This window comes from Amborella trichopoda, chromosome 9 (genome assembly GCF_054954075.1).
Source record: "Amborella trichopoda isolate Santa Cruz 75 chromosome 9, AtrichopodaSantaCruz75HAP2 v2.0, whole genome shotgun sequence".
NCBI lineage: Eukaryota > Viridiplantae > Streptophyta > Magnoliopsida > Amborellales > Amborellaceae > Amborella > Amborella trichopoda.
In genome coordinates this window covers 26,605,426-26,626,833 of record NC_142344.1, presented here as the reverse complement: position 1 = coordinate 26,626,833, position 21,408 = coordinate 26,605,426, and the positions used below count along the sequence as shown (strand labels likewise).

Here is a 21,408-nt window from a genome sequence, read left to right as displayed (position 1 = left end):
TTTTACCAAAATAATCATTAAAAATAGTAAAAAAATGCGTTTTGAGCCAAATTTTCTCTGAGAGCATCACAAGAGGCTGAGGAAAACTTCAAAAGTGAAAAATCGAAATTTCAATAAAAAATGGTGTGTACGACATGGAGCGTGCAGCCCGGGCGACATGACTCGTGCCGCCCATCCTTGGGTGACACGAAGCGTGCCACCCGGGCGATACGACCCATGTCGCCCAGATCGGAGACCTCTGAAATGCGTTTTTGACTGAGTTTGGTGGTTGGTTACGGGAAGATATTCTCCCCAACAAATTTCCCCCCCTTTTAGCATCTTTTTGGGACCATTTAGAGGGGGACGGAGAGAGAAACGTAGGGACCTAGGAAAAGGAGACTTCAGAGAGAAAAAATGAAGAAGCTAAAGATAGAGATTGAAACCAGTGAGAGAACGAGGGAAATCTTATAGAAAACCATCGCTTTCTGAAACTCTAACCCCAAAGCAAAAGAAAACCTAAAACTAGGGCACAACCACCCTAGATCTATCAGAGACTTGCTGATCGACATCTGGATCGGAAGGGTAAGAGGAGCCGGTTCTGATACGGGGGAGTCCCGGGCCATCCGGCCCGATCAGGTACTCATTCACCTTTCATTAATTCTTTATTTTATTTCATTTATTTGTTTTGATATGAATTTGATTTGTTTTGATTGAAAAATCCTATTTTGAAATGCTTTGGATCATGCTGGCTCCGCCACAGATCTGAGAGCAGATCTTTTCTTTGTAGGCAGATCTGATCTCATATCTGAATTCGATTGTTCCCACTAACTTTACCATTTTATTTCTTTCATTTTTCATTAGTTTAAAGTGTCAGGATCAAAGTGATCTACTTCCATAGATCAGTTCGATTTTGCGCGGTAAACAGTTTGGCGCCCACTGTGGGGCTTATTGAGCATGATCCGAGCATCAAAATTTCAAAAAACGCAGACTCTTTAGAACGTTTGCAAGCATGTTCTAAGTAGAATTTTGTAACTGTTCCCAAAGGTATAGGTCAAAATAAAATATGGAAAAATACAAAACAAATATGTTTTTGTTAGATCTGCAGTCCCCTTCTGTCGCTTTATTTTAATTTATTTTCATCAAAAAAAAATTTTATTTACATTTATCCAAGTTTACAGTAAGATTATTTTCTCAGGATCTACAAGAAAAAAATATAAAAAAATATAAAAAAATAATAATAAGTTTTTGGGCGACACGGGTCGTGCCGCTCAGGTCTAGGGCGACACGCCCTCGGATGCTCCTCATCGCCCAAGTTAGCTTTTTTTAAAATTTTGTACGCTGGGTCCGGGGTCTCTTTTGTGACTGTTCACAAAATTTTAGAGAAAAATAAAATTTTAAAAAACGAAAAATTTTTTTTTTGCTTGAGATAGGTTTGTTATATCAATTGTTCTTCTATTTCATCTAGATAAACAAGATAAAAAATAAAAATAAAAATAATTTTTTTTGTTTGGGTATAGGTCCGACATGTCTCGTGCTGCTTGGGTGACACAGTTCGTGCCGCCCTATCACAGAGGTCCCAAAACAATTCTTGGACCCCACGGGCTTGTTCTAGAGCATTTTTTGTGCTTGCTCACCAATATTTGGCTTAAAATATTTTTTTTTTAAATATAAAATAAATATTTTGCTTCAGATAAGTCTGTCCTAGTCTTGACTTTTTCTTTTCTATTTTAGTTTGTTAATTTTGACTGAATTCTTGTTTTCCCTGTTTTCATCATGCTTAGTTTAGTTGTTTTTCATCAAATTTAAAAGAAAAGAAAAGAAAATAATATATATATATATATATATATACAAAAAAAAAACTAATTGAGGGTTCTCTCCCTGAATCGTGTCTCGTTCGAGTCATCCTCGAATCGGGTCACGCTCGACTTAGCACGAACTGTGCCTGGTTTCACTGCTTTGACCATACATTCTTAGGGGTTTCTCATCCCTCCAACCATACATTCTTAGGGGTTCCTCACCCCTCCTCGAGTGAGTTTCACCTCGAAGCGTGCATCGATAGGGGCAATCAGCGTCAACCACTCAGTTGTTTTCTTTCTTATTGTGTGCATGTGTCTTGATTTTATTGTCATTTGCATGCTTCTTTACACACTCTAGCACACACTGACCAAGAATCCCAGAAATCTAGAAAACAAATTTTTTGAAAACCCTCAAAATCCGCATTAACAACGTGAGGGGAACCCAGCTTTGAGAGTCGAGGCAGTAGGGATTCGCGTAACTTTGACTGTGAGGGCTCCTTCGATTCAGTCTGAGGCCCTTCGAAGGACCTAAATCGAAGGGGTGCCCCTTCGATTTAGACTGAAAAAATCCTATAACAGGAGGCCTGGACCTATGCGGGGACCTATATCAGCCGAGCCGCATTTCAGTAGTTAGAAACCCACTCTGAAGCCAAGCCTACCTATAGTACTATACTAGGTCAAATTCTTTCATGCTCTTGATTGCTTATTGATCTTGGGTCTCAACCCGAATCTGCTTTTGGTCCGAGCTGAACCCTCTGGGTCCAAGTTCAGACTTGTACCCAGCCTAGCCCAGGTCCGGACCAGGTTTCGCCTTGGACCGAACTTAGGGCCCTCTTGGTCCAAGCTGAAGGCTTGTTCCTAGTTCATCTTTGATCCAATCCAAATCCATACCTTGCCTGATCATTAAAACTCTTTGGGTCCAAGTTCAGGCTTATACCTAGCCTAGCTCAGATCCGACCCAGGTTCACACCAAGGTTCGAATCTCCGCCCCTTTGTGGCTCGAGCCAAGGGCTCGTGCCTAAACCAACTTTGAATCAGTCTGAGTCCACACTCGATGTTATTATCATAACCCTCTAGGTGCAATCTCAGGCTTGCACGCAGCTCAGTCTAGGTCCGAATCAGGCTCACACCTAGGTCCTTGGATAGAGTTAGGCCTGTGCGGAGGCCAAGCACTAAGAACCTTTTGGTCGGCATTGTTTGCTGCTACACCAGATTCGCTTTTGATGGTCAAGGTATCTCTAGAGGTCTCGTCTAGCGAGGTCCAGTCGGGGGCTTTTGACTTATCCCAAAAGTCTAGTCTCATGTAGGCTAGGGGATTTGATGAGGAATACCCTGAAGCCTGTGGCAAGTAAGACCATGGCTTTGTCAGTTTCTTGCCTTCGTGATGGCTTGTAGCATTTCAGAGGGATCTTTTGGTCATCAATCTCACCCTCGAGGACTCTTCTTGTTGTTGAGAGATCTTATGCGGCTCTCACTCCCTGACGAGCCATGTTGTTCATGTTTGAAGTGGGGGAGATCTTATGTAGCTCTCACTCCCTAGCGAGCCATTTTGTGTTGGTTGATGTTTGACATTTGAGGATTTTAGGTAGACCTCATTACGATCATCATTGTTTTAAAAATTGAGTGTCGGCTGAGACCTCGGTATGTGTCAACCTGTGTCGTCGGTTCAAGTGCCCTTTTAAGGGTTTTCACTTGGACAAGTGAAGTGGCACCGCAAAGACGATTTTCACCGACTTCTGTTATTTTTGGGCTCTTTTACCCATGACCTTGCAGTCATCTCCACCCTATTCATCCGTTTTTGCTCATGATGCCCTTTTGGGGTTTTCACTACGCTTGGATTTTGTTTTCCACGGAACTCTCTTTTTCGTGGTTTCGTGACCATGCCTGTCTATCATTGTTACTCATGACGCTCCCTTGTCCAGGTGTACACCATGCCCATTTTTTGTGAAGCCATGTTTTAGGGTCGTGCCTTCGAGACCTGTGAGAATCCTTTTAATGTCATGCAGTCAGGACGTGCACTGTAGTTTAGGGTCATACAACTGGACCGTAGTGATGATGAGTGAGTATGGTCAGGGCTTTGACTCACTCTGAGGGGATGACATGAGGTTACTTGTGAAGAGTTGATGATGAATGGATGGTGGGTGAGTACTGGGTCACCCACTAGCTAACGACGAGTATGGGAGGCGAGCTGGCTTGCCATTTCATGAGAATGGGTAAGACTCACTGGGGTATGGTGAAAGATGGTAATGATGAATGGAATCATTGAAAAGGTAATGAAGGTGGTGCGTGCACAGGAACTGGTCAGTTAGGGTTGAGAGAACGTGTGTGAAGATGCATGTAAAAGGGCGTGTGTGCATATGCGGGAGCGTCTTTAAGGTCATTCCTCCAGGACCTGGGCGAAGCAGTTTAATTTCATGTAGACAGGACGTGTACTATGGTTTAAGGTCATATAACTTGAACCGCAGTTATGCAATTTAAAGTCATGCAACTCGGACCGTGTAGTTTAAAGTCGTGCAACTAGACCTCCGCTATAGTTCAAGGTCATATAGTTTAGACCACAACTAGGACCATGCAGTTTAAGTTCGTGCAACTAGACCTCCACTACAAGTTAATGTCATATAGTTTGGACCATGGGTGTGCAGTTTCAGGCCATGTAGCATGGACCATGGCAGTGCAATTTAAGGTCATGCAACATGGATCATGGCTATGCAGTTTAAGGTCATGCAGCATGGACCATGGCTGTGCAGTTTAAGGTCATGCAGCATGAACCATTACATATGTCGCCATGTGTATGAAGCTCTATTGAGGATAGATTTGTGAATAGCAATTTGACTCCCTGGTGATAAAATAGTTAAGGCTATTCACAAGCGGAGAGCTTTAGATGAAGATGGTGGCCCTACAAAGAGTGATAAGTGGAGGCGAATCTTCACTAGGGATTAAGGGGGCCAATGTGACACCACGGGGATAACGATGGGGCTTCATGTAACTCTATTGGGGATGACAGTCCCAAGTACAAGCGTAGCCCTGTTGGGGGTTGAGAAGATAAGCATGGACCTAACACCCTGGGGATAGTGGGTCGCAATAGGATGTGACTCTCACTGAGATGTTGGCACGAAATAGACTCATTGGGGATTAAAAGGATAGGTATGTCCTTTTGCAGACATCTAACTCCACCGGAGATGTTGATGAAATGCCCCTTAGTGAAAAGGTGGTCCATCTCTTGGTTAAAGATATGTGTATGAGCCATTTGTCACGTTGTGCAATACAGTTTTAGGGTCTTGTAGCTCGGACCATTGCTATGCAATTTTAGAGTCGTGCGGCTAGGACCATGTAGTTTAAGGTCGTGCAATTAAACCTCCGCAGTAGTTTAGGGTCATATAGTTTGGACCATGGCGTTAAGCCTTTTAATGTCATGTGGCTAGGATGTGCACTATGGTTTAGAGTCACACAGCTGGACCATGGTCGTGCAGTTTAGAGTCGTGCGATGAGGACTAAGCAGTTTAAGGTCGTGCAATTAGACCTCTGCTACAGTTTAAGGTCATATAGTTTGGACCATAATCGTACAGTAGTCATGTGACGAGGACTAAGAAGTTTAAGGTCGTGCAACTAGACCTCAGCTACAGTTTAAGGTCATATAATTTGGACAATAATTGTGCAGTTTAAGGTTTTGCAGCATGGACCGTTAAGTGGTGAAGGCATGCGACTCCATGGGGAACAAAGTCGTCACCAGAGACTAGACTCCCTAAGGAGTGAGACTGTGGCGTAGGGAATGAACCTCTTGAGGTGGTAGGATAATGGTCCAGATGGGAGTGCCATGGCATGCGTGTGACACTAAACGTTGGATGGCGCACGTCGCATTAGGTCTAAATGATGCGACACTGCATTACATACTTGTCAAAGAGGGCAGCGTTAAGTTCTTAACGAAAGGCACGCGGCAATAACCTCTGAGCGAAGGCGCGCGACGATGGCTATTGACGAAGGCGCACGGCGATGGCCTTTGGGTGAAGCACACGGCGATGGCATTTTTTGGTCTAAGGTTTTGACCCGCCTCGGCTTGGTTTTATTGCCATCAGGAACTAGGGATTGGAGCATCCTTTCATGTTTGTCGACGGCAGTTTGTTGTACTACTGAGTATAAAATGGAGAAAAATCCCTCTTTACTATTTTACTGAAGGATAAAACAGTTGAAGAGTTTTCTTAGAGAGAGAGGGCCTGAGATTCTTGGGAGAGATTTCTTGGCTATAACTTCTCAGCAAAAATCTGCAATAGAAAGGGGGCTCTTTCTGACGAGCTTCAGTGTGTTGTGGGCCTTTGTGAAGTTCTTGCGAACATTCTTGGAGAGTGCCGATGCTCTCCGAGAAATGAACAAGGTTTCTTGGGGCCTAAGCCAGGTTCTCAAAGGTGCGCTGCCAGAGTTTGAGTGCTCCTTTGGTCATTCCTTGGTTGAAGGTAGGTTACAGAGACTTCAGAGGACTCTATCAGTCCTCTGGTTATTGGAGGACAAGGAGGAGGAACAACAGTGAGCTCATTGAGAATCAGTAGACTTTCGGTGAGCTTGTGACGAATTGCCGAAATGCAGAAGCAGGAAGAAGGGAAACCCGCGGGGTCACAGGGAAGCTTTCGGGGATTTTCGATGGTTTTCTCTAATTCTGGTAATGAGTGGAAGGAGGGGAAGGGCTTCCGGTGAATAGGAGCGAGTTCTTGGTGAAGAGGGGAAACGTCGGTGGTAACCCAAAGGGTTGCGATGCCATAACGGTCGAGCGACGAAGGGTCATGGGACGGCGAATGGTCGCCCTCCGCACCTACGGTGACAAGCCACGCATCAAGTGTCAGCCGATGTGTCCGTATTTCAAGGAACGCATGTGTAGCGCGTGCTTGATAGTTAGAGCACAAGCATTAATAAATCTTGCTCGCGAGACGATGATACCATCTCACTAGGCAGATGGCGATAGTCTTCCCCCTTGGCTTCCCCCTTGGCTTCGCCCTTGGCTGTGGGACGGCGATACCCTGACATCATTACACCCTGAGTGCCCAATCAGCGATACGCCTTTGTGAGTGTAGTCTCTTCGTGGCCGCCTAGCATCCTTTGCCAGTGAAGCTTCTAGTCTAATGAGCGAGTCTTCAGGTGCCATTCAAGATGTGAGGAATCTCTCACAAGAAGGGGAGCTTGGGACTGTTGAATTCACCGATGAAAGCTTGGTGGGAGGTGAGCCAATATCGCTCACCGAGGCCTTATGTGAACCAAGGTGACCCTTGAGCATTACCTTTGTGAGCGCCCCCATCCAGTTGGTGGCGAGGGAAGATAATGATGAGAATGTGAGTATAGAGGAAGGGGTAGGCCTTCTGCATCGCCTGCACCGAAATATAGCCTCTAATGCTAGCTTGCCGACTCTAGGCAAGAAGATGGTGGAAACCCTAGGTATGAAATGGTGTTTTATCGGCTTGCAGGTACAAGGAGAGAATCATTACCCGATGGGGTACTCCTCGTGGACCGTGAAGGTGTTGAGGCGTTTTAGAAATACCTTGAGACAGGCTTCTTTGGCGGCTGCCCTCCAGTGCTTGATGGGCTACTACTATCGTTGCTCTAACATGGTCAAAGTGTTGTTGGAAACTTGGAGCCATGCTAGCAACATATGGCTGCTTGGTCATGGGGAGGTAGGGATATCGCTGATGGACCTGCACTTCGTTGGTGAGCTGCTGCTCCTTGGTGTTATGTACGACTAGTTTATTCCCTTAAACTCGGTCATTTTTTGCGAGGAGAAAGTAAGTAAAGAAGCCCCACCTACTGGGCTTCAAGAATTATTTGAAATGTACCAACGGCTTTATGATGAGCCCAAAAGTGGGTGAGTCACCCAAATGGGTAACGTACTTCTTCAGCGACTATACCAATGAAGCTGGTTCGTCGCCGAGAAAAGAGGGGAAGGAAACCCCACCAGTTTTCGAGCTATGAAAGAAGAATGAGCACATCTACCTGGCGGCTTACTTGGTGCTCTTATTTTGTAAATTTGCCTAGCCAGGAGGGGCAAACATCATTCGTCCCGACACTTTTTACGTGGCCTATGACATAGCGTGAGGGAAGAAGTACGCACTCTCACAACCCGTTCTGTCCAGTCTTTATCATGTCTTGGGAGCCATTTCCAGGGGATGGCAGTATCAAGGGGATGAAGGAGGGAATGGTGTCATAGAAGGCGAGGCCTTCCTAAGAGATTTCAAGACTTCTTTCCCGGTCCATTATGTGTATGGCTGGCTTGGAGCTTACTTCCCGGGCACATACCTCCAAACCAAAGAGTTAGAGGACACCGTGTGCCCATTTTTGCTAAAGATTTCCTAGCAGAGGGCAATTGTCCATCCCCCAGAACATGCGCGCTGCTTGTTCTTCAAGGATCACCTCCACATGATCTAGGTAGCATTCCCAGTTGCAGGTCTCACAGACCATGCGTATGTGGACGAGCTGGGCCACCACCTAGATTGTGACTTCACCAGCTCAAAATAATTGATGTTTATGCTGGGTGTGAGAGGCAGAGTTCTTGCCTATCGCACTGTCCATGCCATGAATCTTGAGGGCTACTTTCCTCATTGGTTTGCCTGACAGCATGGGCTGGATCAGGGCTGCCCGTTCTCCATATTCTTTGAGAAACGGCATAGCAAGGCAGCCCATTGGAAGAAGGATGGGTTTAGGAACCCTCAGGGGGATTCGGCTCCTGAAGCACATTCGCACTGCCTGGGCAACATGCTTGGAGACCACTAAGGTCAATAAGTATGTGCTGCCCCATTTTGGCAGAACGGTACGGGCAACTGAGGCCCATCAGCGCTGGTGGAGTATCACGAACAAGGGGTATTGGGACGTGGAACACCCTTAGAAAGGGGAGGGTAACCACTAGAGCCAAGACACAACACAACAGAAAATGGCTAGGACCCCTCCCCTAGGCTAAATCTTTACCCTGGGCTTCCCTCATGACTAGTGCACGGTCGGGCGGCCTCTTCAGACTGCCGTGGACGAATCTTTGCCACGGTTTCTCAATATGAAGAAAACGACGCAGAGCATTTTTTACAACCCCTCTGCTATCTTCAAATGAAAGGAAGGTTGCAAAGTCCCGAGGCATGAAGGGTGTACGGTCAATGATTTGAATAAGCTGATAGGGAGCGACACTCATAGCAACTTAGCTGCTAGTTCTTCCAAGTCTGGCACCTCGAAGGCTGCTGCGCCCAAGAAGACAAAAGGAAAGAAGAGGAAGTGGGCTGCCTCAGTGATTCCTCGTACTTCAGCCAAGAAGGTGACCATGACTTCGGGGTGTAAAAGGCGTAAGGCTCTAGTGGTTCGTGAGCCAAAAGATGGCTCCTCACCCTCGGCTTCTTTGGAGGGTTGTGCGTCCTCTACATTGCCCTCTACGCTTGAGGCTTCACCTTCTCCTTCTCATGCACTTTCTCTTAGCCCTTCAGAGGCTCAAGCCGATACCTCAGAGCCTATTGCCCCGATAGAAATCTCTTCGAATCGGTAAGCAATATCCGCGACTGAAGGAGAGAGCTTAGTCCCGATGGCGGTAAACGAGGAAGATGAGGCTGGCGCTGACGAGGGAGCGGAGGCAGAGAGAGCCTTTGGAGCTCTGACAGTTTCCATGCCTACTGAGGAAACCCTGGTGGAGCTTGTGGTAATAGGAGAGGATCCAGGCTGAAAAGGTACCATCCGAGCAGCAAAAGATGACTCCTTCGAGTGATTCATCTATGGGGAGTGCAGAAGCAGAACGCCCCAAGGGATCAGGCTTCGAGGGGCCAAAGGCCACACCTGTGACTGTAGAAGAGGTTGGCGCTGTGGGAGAGCCTGTTGCTGAAGTGATTATCATGGGGGACAAGAGAAAAGAAGGAGAGGGAGAGGGTGTCAAACATCTCGAAGTGGAGATGGTTCGAGAAGAGGGGACACAGGGAGAGATCGCTGCCTCGGGGATAGGAGGTCGCCGTGGTACAACATGAGACTGAGGTAGCGACTCCAGGCGAGGAGGCTCGTCTTGCCTCGGCTGCAGTTGTTGTGCTACCTGGGCATGAAAGGATCGATCCCAATGTAGCCATGATAGAGGGTCAGAGTGAGAGAGCCATTGCCGGGGTACTAGAGCAGCCTGAGGTTTCTCTTGATTCTTGGGAGCCTGAGGCCATGGCTATAGCTGAGGATCCTCCTATTATGATTATTCATGCTACCTTTCCCAGGCCTTCTTTCAGCATCATTTTTTAGATGCTTCAGACGGACCTCCAGAAGCTGAAGGAGCTATCCCTTGAAGAGGTTGGAACAACGATCCAACAGTTGAGGGGGATTGCCTTAAGGAATGCACAAAAATCCTCCCTTATTTTGATAGCATTGCAAATGAGCTGGAGGCATGGTGGATGAAGGCTCTAAAGGTGGAAAAGGCCACAACGTGCCTAGAGAGCTTGCGGCTAGAGTCAATGGAGGCTTCCCTAGCACAGAGTTGGGAGTTGGCATAGTTCCAGGTAGAAGAGATAGAGGCTACCACTTCTCAAAAGTCTACTCTTGCTGAGAAGGCCATAATGCACAATAATAAGGTGCATCCTGAACGCGAAGATTGCCAAATGGGCACAAGAGCTTGCCAAGTTGGAAGAGGAGACGATAGCTTGGGGGGCCGTAGATAAGGAACTGAGCCCAAAGGCGATGGACCTTGAGCGCTCTTTGAGTGAGCAACTAGCCCTAGTGGAGCACGAGGCTGGGTTGGCGACCACATTGTGGGTGGACATCGAGCGAGCGAAGGCCTCGGCTGATGAGTACAGAGGAAGGGTTAATGAGATCATCGACCGTTTTTTATAGCTGGCTTCCCTGAGTGTTTGATTGGACAGGGGCTCATAATTCATGGTTCTCATGATTTGGTGATCTCGTTCACTATAAATACTCCAGTCTGGGGGAGCTTTGGCTTCGATTCGAGGTGCATTGGTTTTGAGCTCGTCATAGGTCTTAGTCTGAGGGACAAACCCCTTTAAGTGCTTTGAAGCAATGTGCATGACCTCCAATTGACCTTGGAGGTTACGAACCTCGCTTCTCAGCTCTGCTATGGGGTCTTGTTCCTGAGAGCTCAAGGGATGACTCTTGTCTGCCTGTACTTCTTCGACAACCCTGAGAAGTGCAAGACCTTCTTTGGGTTGCTGATGCTTTCCTTATTCAAGGAGGATGGAACTTAGAGCACCTTCCTTGGTGGTTGGTATGCCAGTTCTGCTTCTATAAGAGCGATGAGGACACGCAGGACTTTTTGCTGGTCCGATGTATAGGTGACCCTCAGTGTTGGAAGGTCTACCTGTAGGGCTTCCTCAAGCTCAAGAGTTGCTTCTAGCTCATTGTTTTGCTCTAAGGAATTGGAAGTAGAGGGGGAAGGTTTGTCTTTGGGAGAGGATACCAAGACCTCGGAGATGTGGAAAGGTATACTCGGGTCGATCGGAGTCAAAGGGAGGATCTTGCCCTGTCTTTCCTCCTATTTGAACATGTCCATGATCATCCTCCCCAGGTCTTCAACGTCATCATGGGTCGAGGGTCCCGTCTCTCTCACATGCCTCCATTCATCATCATTTGACTTTTATGGTGCTGAAAGTTCTGTAAAATAGTACTTGGCGTCGGCATAGTGAGTCTCAGCTATAGGAAACAGTCTTTTATCAGCATAGACCGTTTTTGTCTCCCATCACGATGGTATTTGAAGCATTGGTGGAGCGTGGAAGGAACCACCACCTGATCGTGAAGCCAAGGACAACCAAGCAGGACGTTGTAAGAGGTATCGGTGTCAATTATGTGGAACTGAGTGTAATCATTGAGGTCACTAATCTTGAGATGAAGGCGCACTGTGCCAGCTGGCTGTTCTCCTGATTAGTTGAAACCTTACACGGTGATGTGGGTAAGAGTGAGGTCGTCAGATCCTAATCCCAATCGGATGAGGATCCTTCTTGGGATTAGGTTGACTGCTGACCCTCCATCCAGCATGATCCAGTTGATAGGGCAGGCATGGAGTTCTCCATTCACAAAGAGGGGGAAATTGTGGAATTTACCCCCAACCGAAGGTCGTCTTTAGAAAAAGAGATTGTTATGAACCCACTTAGGATGGCTAGGTCAACCTCAATGGGCTTCACTTCGGTCTCGTATACCTCTAAGTTAGAAAGAGCTTGCACCAGGGCCATACAATATTCTCTAAACAGCAGGAGGGCATCATATATACTTGGAAGGGCTGAAAGCTTTCTCAAGTGCCCAATTACATCATACTTCGCTTTATCCTCATTAGTCTTCTGTGTGCCAGATTCAGTCACTGGTGTAGGTGGTAGGGTAGGCTTAGGAACATGCTTTGGTTGGGTTTTGGTTTGTGACACTGGCTGACTTTGTTGCTCAGCTTGTGCGGTCTAGGTTGATGGGGAAGTGATAGGAACTTGTACAACAAATTTAGAAGTTTGAGATTTAGGCTTAGGTGTGGAACAAGATCCTGAGGATGACTTGGTTTTTCCTTGGGAGGACAGCGCATCGGTGACTATCGTGAATCCAGCCACCTGGGCCAACATCTCTTTGAGGCGCTCTTGTTGTGGTCGGGTGCTCTCCTTTTAGAGTGTCGAAGTCTAAGCACCGTCGAGCTGTACATGTGGAGAAAATAGAAGAGGAGGGAGGAGAAGAAGAGTTAGAACATTTCGAGTAGCTTTTTACGTTGTCGTCAGAATTGAACGTGTGCATGGGTATTTTAGGTCTTGCCTCAGCTTTGACTGTTGTGGGGTGCTTTTATCGTCGTCACCCATATTGGAGGAATCCCGAGCTACTGGTGGCTCAGGGATGTCTGCCTGATTGGAACAAAGGATAAGGCAAGCTGTGCCTGAGATGAAGTCTTGCAAGGTCGGGTTTGGAGGAAAGGGCTTGAGGACTTCTTCCTTGATTGCTAGCTGAGGGATGGGATTCCTTTGGCTGTCTAACCTAGGTGCTCGCCGTCTCCTTCTAGATCCTTAAGGGGGAGTTTGGACTGCCCTATCGGGCTGGTGAGTAGTCCTAGCTTGGTGGACTGCCTCACGCTTCAGAGATTTAAGCGTACTTTACTCATGGTAGACTTCCCAGGGCTGAGAGGTTGAGGATTCCGAAGGGTCCAGTGCATGCTCATGAAGGTCTTATACTGTGGCCTCCTCTTGAATGGGCGCGATGACCTGGACACTTCTGGGAGAATTGCACAAACGATGTGGCGTTGCTGGACTTTCTCCACGACTATAACTTCGAACTCAAAGCACTCGTTGAATTCGTGGCCCCATACATGGTGATATGGGAATCAGAGCTTTTCCGTACCCTGGGCAATATGCCTTGGCTGCTTGATGGGCTCGGGAATGATAAGGCTTGAGGGTGTCTTTTCTCACCTCATAGATCCCCTTAAGCTGTCGAATAACCAACTCGAAGTCACCAAAGACATTAACCTTTCCAAATCTAAATCAAAGGCTATCTCCAACCCAATTATAAGGGCTTGATATTCTGCCTCGTTATGGGAATCGGCTTCGATGAGTGAAAAGGATAAAGGAAGCATCCCTCCTTTCGGAGTCATGAATACTACTCCGACACCTCCTCGATCAGATTGAAAAGCTCCGTTGAAGTACATCTCTCAAGCATGAGCAAGTTTTGCACAGAATGCTTCTTCATCAGGGAGGTCACTTGATAAAGGAGATTTTGCTAGTACAAGATGTGCTGCTAGAAAATCAGTTAGGGCTTGACCCTTGACAGCCTTTTATGGTAAATATCGCTTGATTTCATCAAGTGCTACCTGGCATGCTTCATCCCAGATGACTGGAGTATCCTTCTTTAACAGGTGTGTAAAGGGTTTACAGCGACCTGACAGGTTCAAGATGAACCTTCGGATATAAGCCAACAACCCTTGAAGGGACCGTAGCTCTCGCAATGTAGTTGGTGGCGGCATTTCCTGGATAGCCTTGATCTTGACTGGCTGAACTTACAGCCCTCGGTGTCTGACAATGAAACCCAAGAATTTTCCTGAGCGCACACCAAAAGCGCATTTCAACAGATTCATCTTGAGCTGATGAAGGCATAATCTTTCGACCACCTTCTCAAGGTCTCCCATGTGAGCTTCTTTCTTTTCAGAGTTCACCACCAAGTCATCAACATAACATTCGACTTCCTTGTGCATCACATCCTGAAATATGGTCCTCATCGCTCTCTAATACGTGGCACCGGCATTCTTCAATTCGAAAGGCATCATTGTGTAGTAGAAGATCGCTTTCGAAGTCAACAACACAGTTGCTTCCTCATCTTCTGGTGCCATCCATATTTGATTGTTCCCAGAGTATCCATCTATGAAGGAGAAGATCTGACAATGAGCCGTGGAGTCAATGAGCATTTCCATAAATGGCAACGAAAAGTCATATTTCAAGCAAGTGGCATTCAGGTCACAAAGGTCAATGCAGACCCTGATTTGGCTATTTTTCTTCTTGACTGGTACAATGTTTGCTAAGAATTTTGGGTACTTGACATCACGAATGAAGCCTACTTGCATGAGCTTAGTCACCTCAACATTTATCTGCATTTCGAGATCAAGCTTGAACCTTCTTCATTTTTGCTTGGCAGGCTTGATAGATGGGTCGATGCCGAAACGGTGGACTACGACTTGAGGATCTAAATCAGGCATCTCATGGTAATGCTAGGCAAAGACGTCTCAGTTTGATCGCAAGAAGGCAATAAAATTCTCTTTCTCCTTTGGCGCATATTTGCCAAGATGAAAGTGGGTCTGGGTTGGTTTCATCCCCTAGATTTATCTCCTCTAGTTCATCAGCCGTGGCTTCGCCACCTTCTTCCCATTGTTCTAGAGCCTCCTGCAACTCCTCATCATTGACTTCAGAGATCTTCTCGTTAACCTCAAATGCAGAGAATCATGATGTTGACATCTCTACTTCCAATAGAGCTCCAGTGTAAGACATGATTTCTACACTTTTCTCGAGTTGAGAAACAGAAGGGTCAACCTCAAACATGGACAACATATAAGGTTGTAGGAGTTTGATTTTAAAGTTACAGGGAGGTTGAGATTCAGCAATTGTGGGGCTAGAGGTACCCTCAAAGGAATAACTAGGTCTTTGCATGGGTATCCGCAGTGTTTACCCTATGCAAGCTGATGCTACATAAACTTGTACTATGTGGTAAGCTTTCTGAGGATAGAAGCTCTGCCCTTTTTATTCTCTCATCCTCTGCTCAATATCGGGCTCAAGAGGCCACTGCGATTCTTTGGCTTGGACTTCCTGCGATTATTTATAGAAGAAGAAGGCGTTGACTTGCCTTGAGCGGCTAGGGCATCATCGACTGTCAAGAATCCAGCTACCTAGGCTAGTGTCTTTCTCCACTGTCTCCGATGCGTCCTTTAAATTGATTCCTTTGAGTTCTTTGTCAAGAGCCTCTAAGTCTTTACATTTCAAGATTGTACCTACATGAGATATAGAAGGGAAAGAATAAGAAGAAGAGGAGGAACAGAGGTTAGTAGCTGAGGGACCTTTTAGGTCATTCCCCTAATCGGACCAATTTGGGCTGCTTTTTACGTCATCACCAGAATTGGACATGTGCAGGGGGGACTTTTAGATCTATCCCTTGCTTAGTCCATTGGGGGTGCTTTTAATGTCGTCACCCTCATTGGATGTGCCCGAGTAGAAGATGGCCCTGGGGTCTCCTCTTGGTGAAGTGAAGGGGTAAGGATAATTGTGCCGGGGATGAAGTCCTATATGGTCAGGAACGGGGGAAATGACCTAAGGAATTCTTGCTCGACTGGCGATTGGGGGATCTTATTCCTTCGGCAAGCAGCCCTTGGGGACCTACCATCATCCTAAACCGGAGGGCTACAGAGTGCAAGATCATGATCGGAGGTCACATACGTTACTCAAGTGGGAGTGGCATCAACATGTGTCTTAATTGCAGAATCAAAGCAACCACGACAAAAAGCACAAACGCCCACAAGAAACAACAACAAAATCTAGATAAATTAAAACCACTCATATCCAGATGAATTCTCCAAAAGTCATAACTACAATATCCAGAATATTACAATTCATCCAAGGCACCAAATCCTATTTAACAAAATTTCAAAGCTTCACAAACAACATAGTACAGCAGACGACCAGCTGACACCTACAAAAACAAGGAGATCTTCTTGTCTAGCGCAGGCCTTCAGTTCACCAAACACGATCACCACCCGCCTGTCTTCGACCTGTAGCTGCTAATCGACAAGGGTGGAAGTAAAGGAATGAGCCAGAAATCCCAGTAAGTAGATCACAATATCATGCTTCCCTGTCTAGGAATATTATCACACATCACAAATCAAGGTTCTAAGCCATGTTCATAAAACAGGAGTCATGCATCACAATTACGTCACAATTATAGAATGATGCTTTTTATGGTAGAGCAGGAACAATATAAGATGTAAGATATCATCTACAGAAGCAATCTATCAAATTTCAACAGATCCACACAAACAAGAGAGCATAACCAAATCAACCAACACAACCCCACTCTGTAGCCCTATTCATCCCTAAGCATATACTCTTACTACTGGTATCCCTTCTAGCTGAGACTGAATATCCCGATTCTCTACTACATAGGCTAGATATCCCTCACATCTCTTAGTCAGGAGGCAAGAGGCTTGAAGAGTAGAAATAAAGTATAGAGGTGGAGTATCCCTAGTGCCCTTAGAGTGTAGTTTATTTTGGTCAGGGCTTTTAAAGGTCACCGTCTTTTCAAGGAAATTGACAGTGGCATGGTGTGTATACAACCAATCCATGACCAGAATAACATCAAAATCTTGAATATCTAAAATGATCAAGTCCACAGGCAGGTAACACCCATCAGTTGTGACTCCACACTATCTATACACTCTATCAGTTTCCATAGAATCCCTCATAGGAGTGCATACTACTAGAGTATAATCAAGACAGGCAAGCTCAACATTTAGATAACAAGCAAAATGGGGTGCAATAAAAGACTGAGAGGAATGGTCAATTAAGGCTCTAGCTTTAACAACACAAATAGAGAGCTTACTTCTGATCACCGAGGTGGACGCCTTAGCTTCTTGTTTGGTGAGGGCAAACACTCATCCTTGTGCCTTTAGTCGGTCCTCTGTCTTTATCGTAGGGCAATCCTTAGCTCAATGGCTGGGCTTGCCACATATGAGGCGCATGTTCCGCTTCCTGGAACATTCGCAGTAGTGTGGTTGCCTTTTCCACAATGAGAGCATACGGGGCATCTATCACTTTCCATATTGCCTGGGTGATTCTTCTAGGCCCTCTGATTAAGCTGGTAGGGCCTTCCTCTAATATCCCTCCTCAAAAATTGTTGAGGCTTCTTTCAAAACCTCCCCGGCGCACAACCTTCATCTTTTATTCCTTCCTCGATCTATGGTCCTCGCAGTCCCTTTCAATCTTTAAGGCAAGGTCTACCAATGGGGCGTAAGCCTTCAGGTTAGGCGACAATACTCTTCCTCTAATACCAGTTCGAAGGCCTCTCTCAAATTTGGCTTCCTTTCGGGCCTCGGTGTTAATAATGTGAGGTGCGTACCTAGACAATTCCACAAATTTAACGGCATATTGTTCAACTCTCACACTCCCTTGCTGGAATTCAATAAACTCTACTTCTTTCCTCTCCCTAGCAGAGTTTGGGAAGTATTTCTTGTCAAACACTGCCAAGAAGTTTCCCCATGTGGCTTTGGTTCCTGACTCCCTCCAGGATTGCTTAACCGAGTTCCATCAATGTTCTGCCTCTCCTTCCAGCATGAAGGCTCCTAATCTGACTTTCTACTCATCTGATCAATGCAACTCTTCTAGGATCATTTCTATGTGTTTCTTCTACCTCTCATCTTTTTCTACTCCTCCTTGCCCCAAAACAGTTAGAGGCGTCGGCCTTCTAAACCTCTCTATAAGGCTACTGTCATTCTGCTATGAGGTAGGGGTAGACTGAGCTGGCATTGACTCTTTCATCATTTGGGTCCTTGCCCCCAGAGCTCTATAAAACTCACCGAGCATCTCGGTGTTCTCATTGCTGGAGCTCGCATTGTTGGCACGAGCCCTCGGCATCTTCAACTTAGCATAGGAGCACCCAATCACTAATCAATCCTAAAACTATTCCAAGGACTCTTCTAAATCCCCCTAGGCCAAGAATCCTATCCTGGAGGATCTGATACCATATGTGTCACGACCCTGCCCCTGACCCCCATTCCGTACTCAACGGAGGATGATCGGATGCAGATTCATGATCTCTATGTAGCGTATGTCACTCAAGTTGGAGTGAACTCAACACTTTAATAATTCGGTAAATGGAGCAAACCATGGAAAATAACTAAATCAATAATTCTAAGTACAAATAAATATTTAAAACTTGGAGAATCCATACATCATTAAAAGGACATTATAGAAAGTTCTTCAAAAAATATTACACTTGAGTCTGAGGCACCAGAGCCCAAAAGTACATACATTCCGAAATAAACAAAATACAGGGCTAACTGTCAATTACATACAAGATCTGGACTTCCTCTTAAGCAGAAAAGACTTCAACTCCCAACTGCAACACACGAACTTCTGGCCCTCGACTTTGTGCTATCAATCTACAAGTGGGGAGATGCAGGGGAATGAGCTAGAAAGTCCAGTAAGTAGATCTTGGTCTTATGCATCATTAATAAGTCCATTCATATATCATAAGCTATTCTTCCAATTATAAGAGGTCATCAAGCAATAGTCATGTATCTTAGAAATCAGATCAATATATCAATTACGACATCATATCCAAATGTCAAGTATCATTCAATCATTACAATCATCAGCATTCACAATCACTATCCAAATATTACCCACTCACTCCTTAGTTCACCTACTCCCAAAGTAGAGGCCGTATCCATCAGGCTAAGCCAATCTCATTGCTTAGGACCTCTACCATCTCACTGGAGGGAGGGCAATAATAAGTGGGTGAATCCACTTCGTAATGCCCCCGTACTCACACACACGGTCCCCAGCACGCATTGGGGCTTTCGATAGGTACTTACCTTGTAAGGTATCAGTCGTTAGTCTCATCTCAGTAATCTCGGGGGGTGCAACCCTCCCGTTTCACTTTCCCCTAACTCCATTCTATCATTCAGCAAAACCGGCGTCACTTTCCTCAGTATAGCAATCCTCACTACCGATGAGTGCCCCATCACGTAGCGAGCAGTACCAATAAAACAGTATCCACTACCAATGGATGCCCCATCACGTAGCGACCAGTACCAGTGAATTAATGGCCAGTATCACAGTATTACCAAAGAATAGGGCCCACTACCAATGGATGTCCCATTGCGTAGTGGTCAATATTATGGCCTTTGATCATGCTCAAGCATTTAATTTCACTCATGCTAAATCAGTGTATTATAACAGATAAATCAAATTTTCATCATGCAAGAACAAATTCTTACTCAGAAACATCCAACATTCACAAAAGATTATAACATTTATTATGGAGCATCCATTGCATGAGCTATCACAAGGCATTTACGCTTAGACGTTAACAGTAGTGATTCGACAGTTATCATGTAACATTCATCATAGAATAACCACATTAGTTTTGCACTTATCCATTTATTACATAGCACATATTTACATAGCACCATCCACATAACACTATGGCATTCGCATGAAAAACATCGCAGACTACTCACATTTATCACTTATCAAATATGTTACATAGCTACTTGAATAGCTTAATGAGTAATTTCGAGAGGTGGCAGAAAACGAGCATAACACAAATTTTGTGGGGTGCAACTGTGACATACCCCTCTACTCGGGGGCGGAATTCCCCAATCTAGGGGGATTTTCGAAAAACTTTAAACAGGCAACATTAAGTTCTTACCCAGGGCTTTAAAATGGTGGTGAGTTGAAGGAATTTGAAAAATTTCTAATAGTAAAAAACTTGGCTCAAAACGATTGAAGGTTGCTAGAATTTTACTGCAACAGTGGGTAGTGACGTACCCACACATTTTACGGCGTAACTCAAATTTTACGAGAAATCCAAAAATTATCAAAACATGCAACTTCAAGCTTATTCGCTAATCTTTTAAATGGTAGAAGTTTGAAGGCGTTTGGACACCATTTGATAGGCCAAAAGTGCGGCACAGTTGCTAGAATTAACAGCAACTGTGGGCAGTGATATGCCCCAATATTTTGGGGTATATCTTTTGATCCATACAAAATTTTAAATAGTAAATGAGGAAAACTTAAAATAGACATACATATCTTTCATTCAAGACCAATTTGGATATATTTGGGTGCCGTTTGGTCGCTGAAAATCCCAAGGCAAAGACCCTCACAGTTGCTGGAAAAATCCCTTATCCCACGATTTAGCAAGCTATCCACATGATACACACCATTTCACAAACCAAAAACAAAACCCAGCAAAAGCCTTATTCATGTCAAGCAATTTAAGCAAGTTTTACAAGAAAACTACTCTATAAATTTATCAAGTTCATTTCTCAATGCTCAATCACTCATTCAACCCCTTTATATTCATTTATTTTCATATACCTCATTCTATAATCTTGCTCTGCATAGCAACTTAAATGTAGATCTTATGACGTGAAATGATGCACGACACTAAACCCACTTACCTGGTGTTCACAGTGTCTTTAAATCTCCCACTCGCAGGCCACCTCGAGCTCCAAGCAATGGCTTCTCCAAGGCATTACTCCAACTGGTTTTAGAGAGAGAAAGTGCAAGGGAAAAGTGAGGGGAACTGTGGTTAAAAGGGGAGGGGAGAGGGCTTAAGTACTGAGGGTAGGTGAAGGTCACTGTAGCGGACGTGTTTGGCTCTGACAGGTGCGGATTTACACGTACGACACGGACAAGTGTGGCGCTGGCAGCGGTCACACCTTTCCCCCTTCTCTGCTTTCACGCGTGGTAATACTCCAGTTCACACGCGGCAATGCTCAAATTTTCACTTGCGGTGATGCCTCTTTGCACGCGACATTACTCTTCCTTCTCTCTCTTCACAGCTAGCATTAGGCCTCTTCCACAGGCGGTGATGCTCATCCCTATCTTCACCCACGGTGCTGACTTTTCATGCGACGCTGGTTCTCTCTCTCTCTTCTTCATTTCACAAACGACGCTGGGTCACATGAGGCACTAAGCTCTTATACACGCGCGGCGACACTTCAAACGGTGCTAGGCCTCTGTTTGACCCTTCATCATCGTGCACATATTTGGACTGGGAGAAAATTGTGGTCCTTATAGACTGTGCTTTTTTAATAGGACTATAAAAGTGCAATCAATGTGCACCTTAAGATTCCAATAGGTAGTCAAATAGGCAAAGGACAATTCCAATGGTTAATTATGAATTATTTTCATGCTATGGAAAATACGGTTCTAGTGGTTAAAAATGGAATAAAATAGTATCAAAACTTTCTTCTTTATAGTTTTTGATAAAATCACGGCTATTTGCCAATACTTTCTATATCCATGACTATTTAATGGTAATCTTCAAGCATAATTATCAGAGTAAAATATAAAATGTGAAGCTACTTCATAGTCTAGGATCTCTACCGATCTCTGATACTTCTACAATAGGATCCACTATAGGGCCCTTTCGGCAACCATAGATCCAGCTGAAAGAGCTTGGAACCTAAATAACTTCTAGA

At 45.2% G+C, this 21,408-nt stretch overlaps 1 long non-coding RNA gene across 1 annotated transcript; it reads left to right on the top strand.

The window, feature by feature from the left end:
- Nucleotides 1–358: 358 nt before the first annotated feature.
- Nucleotides 359–21,162, top strand: LOC148780468 (uncharacterized). Its single transcript, XR_016040018.1, has 2 exons — nucleotides 359–615; nucleotides 20,396–21,162. It is a non-coding gene; the product is annotated as an uncharacterized LOC148780468 (long non-coding RNA).
- Nucleotides 21,163–21,408: the final 246 nt, after the last annotated feature.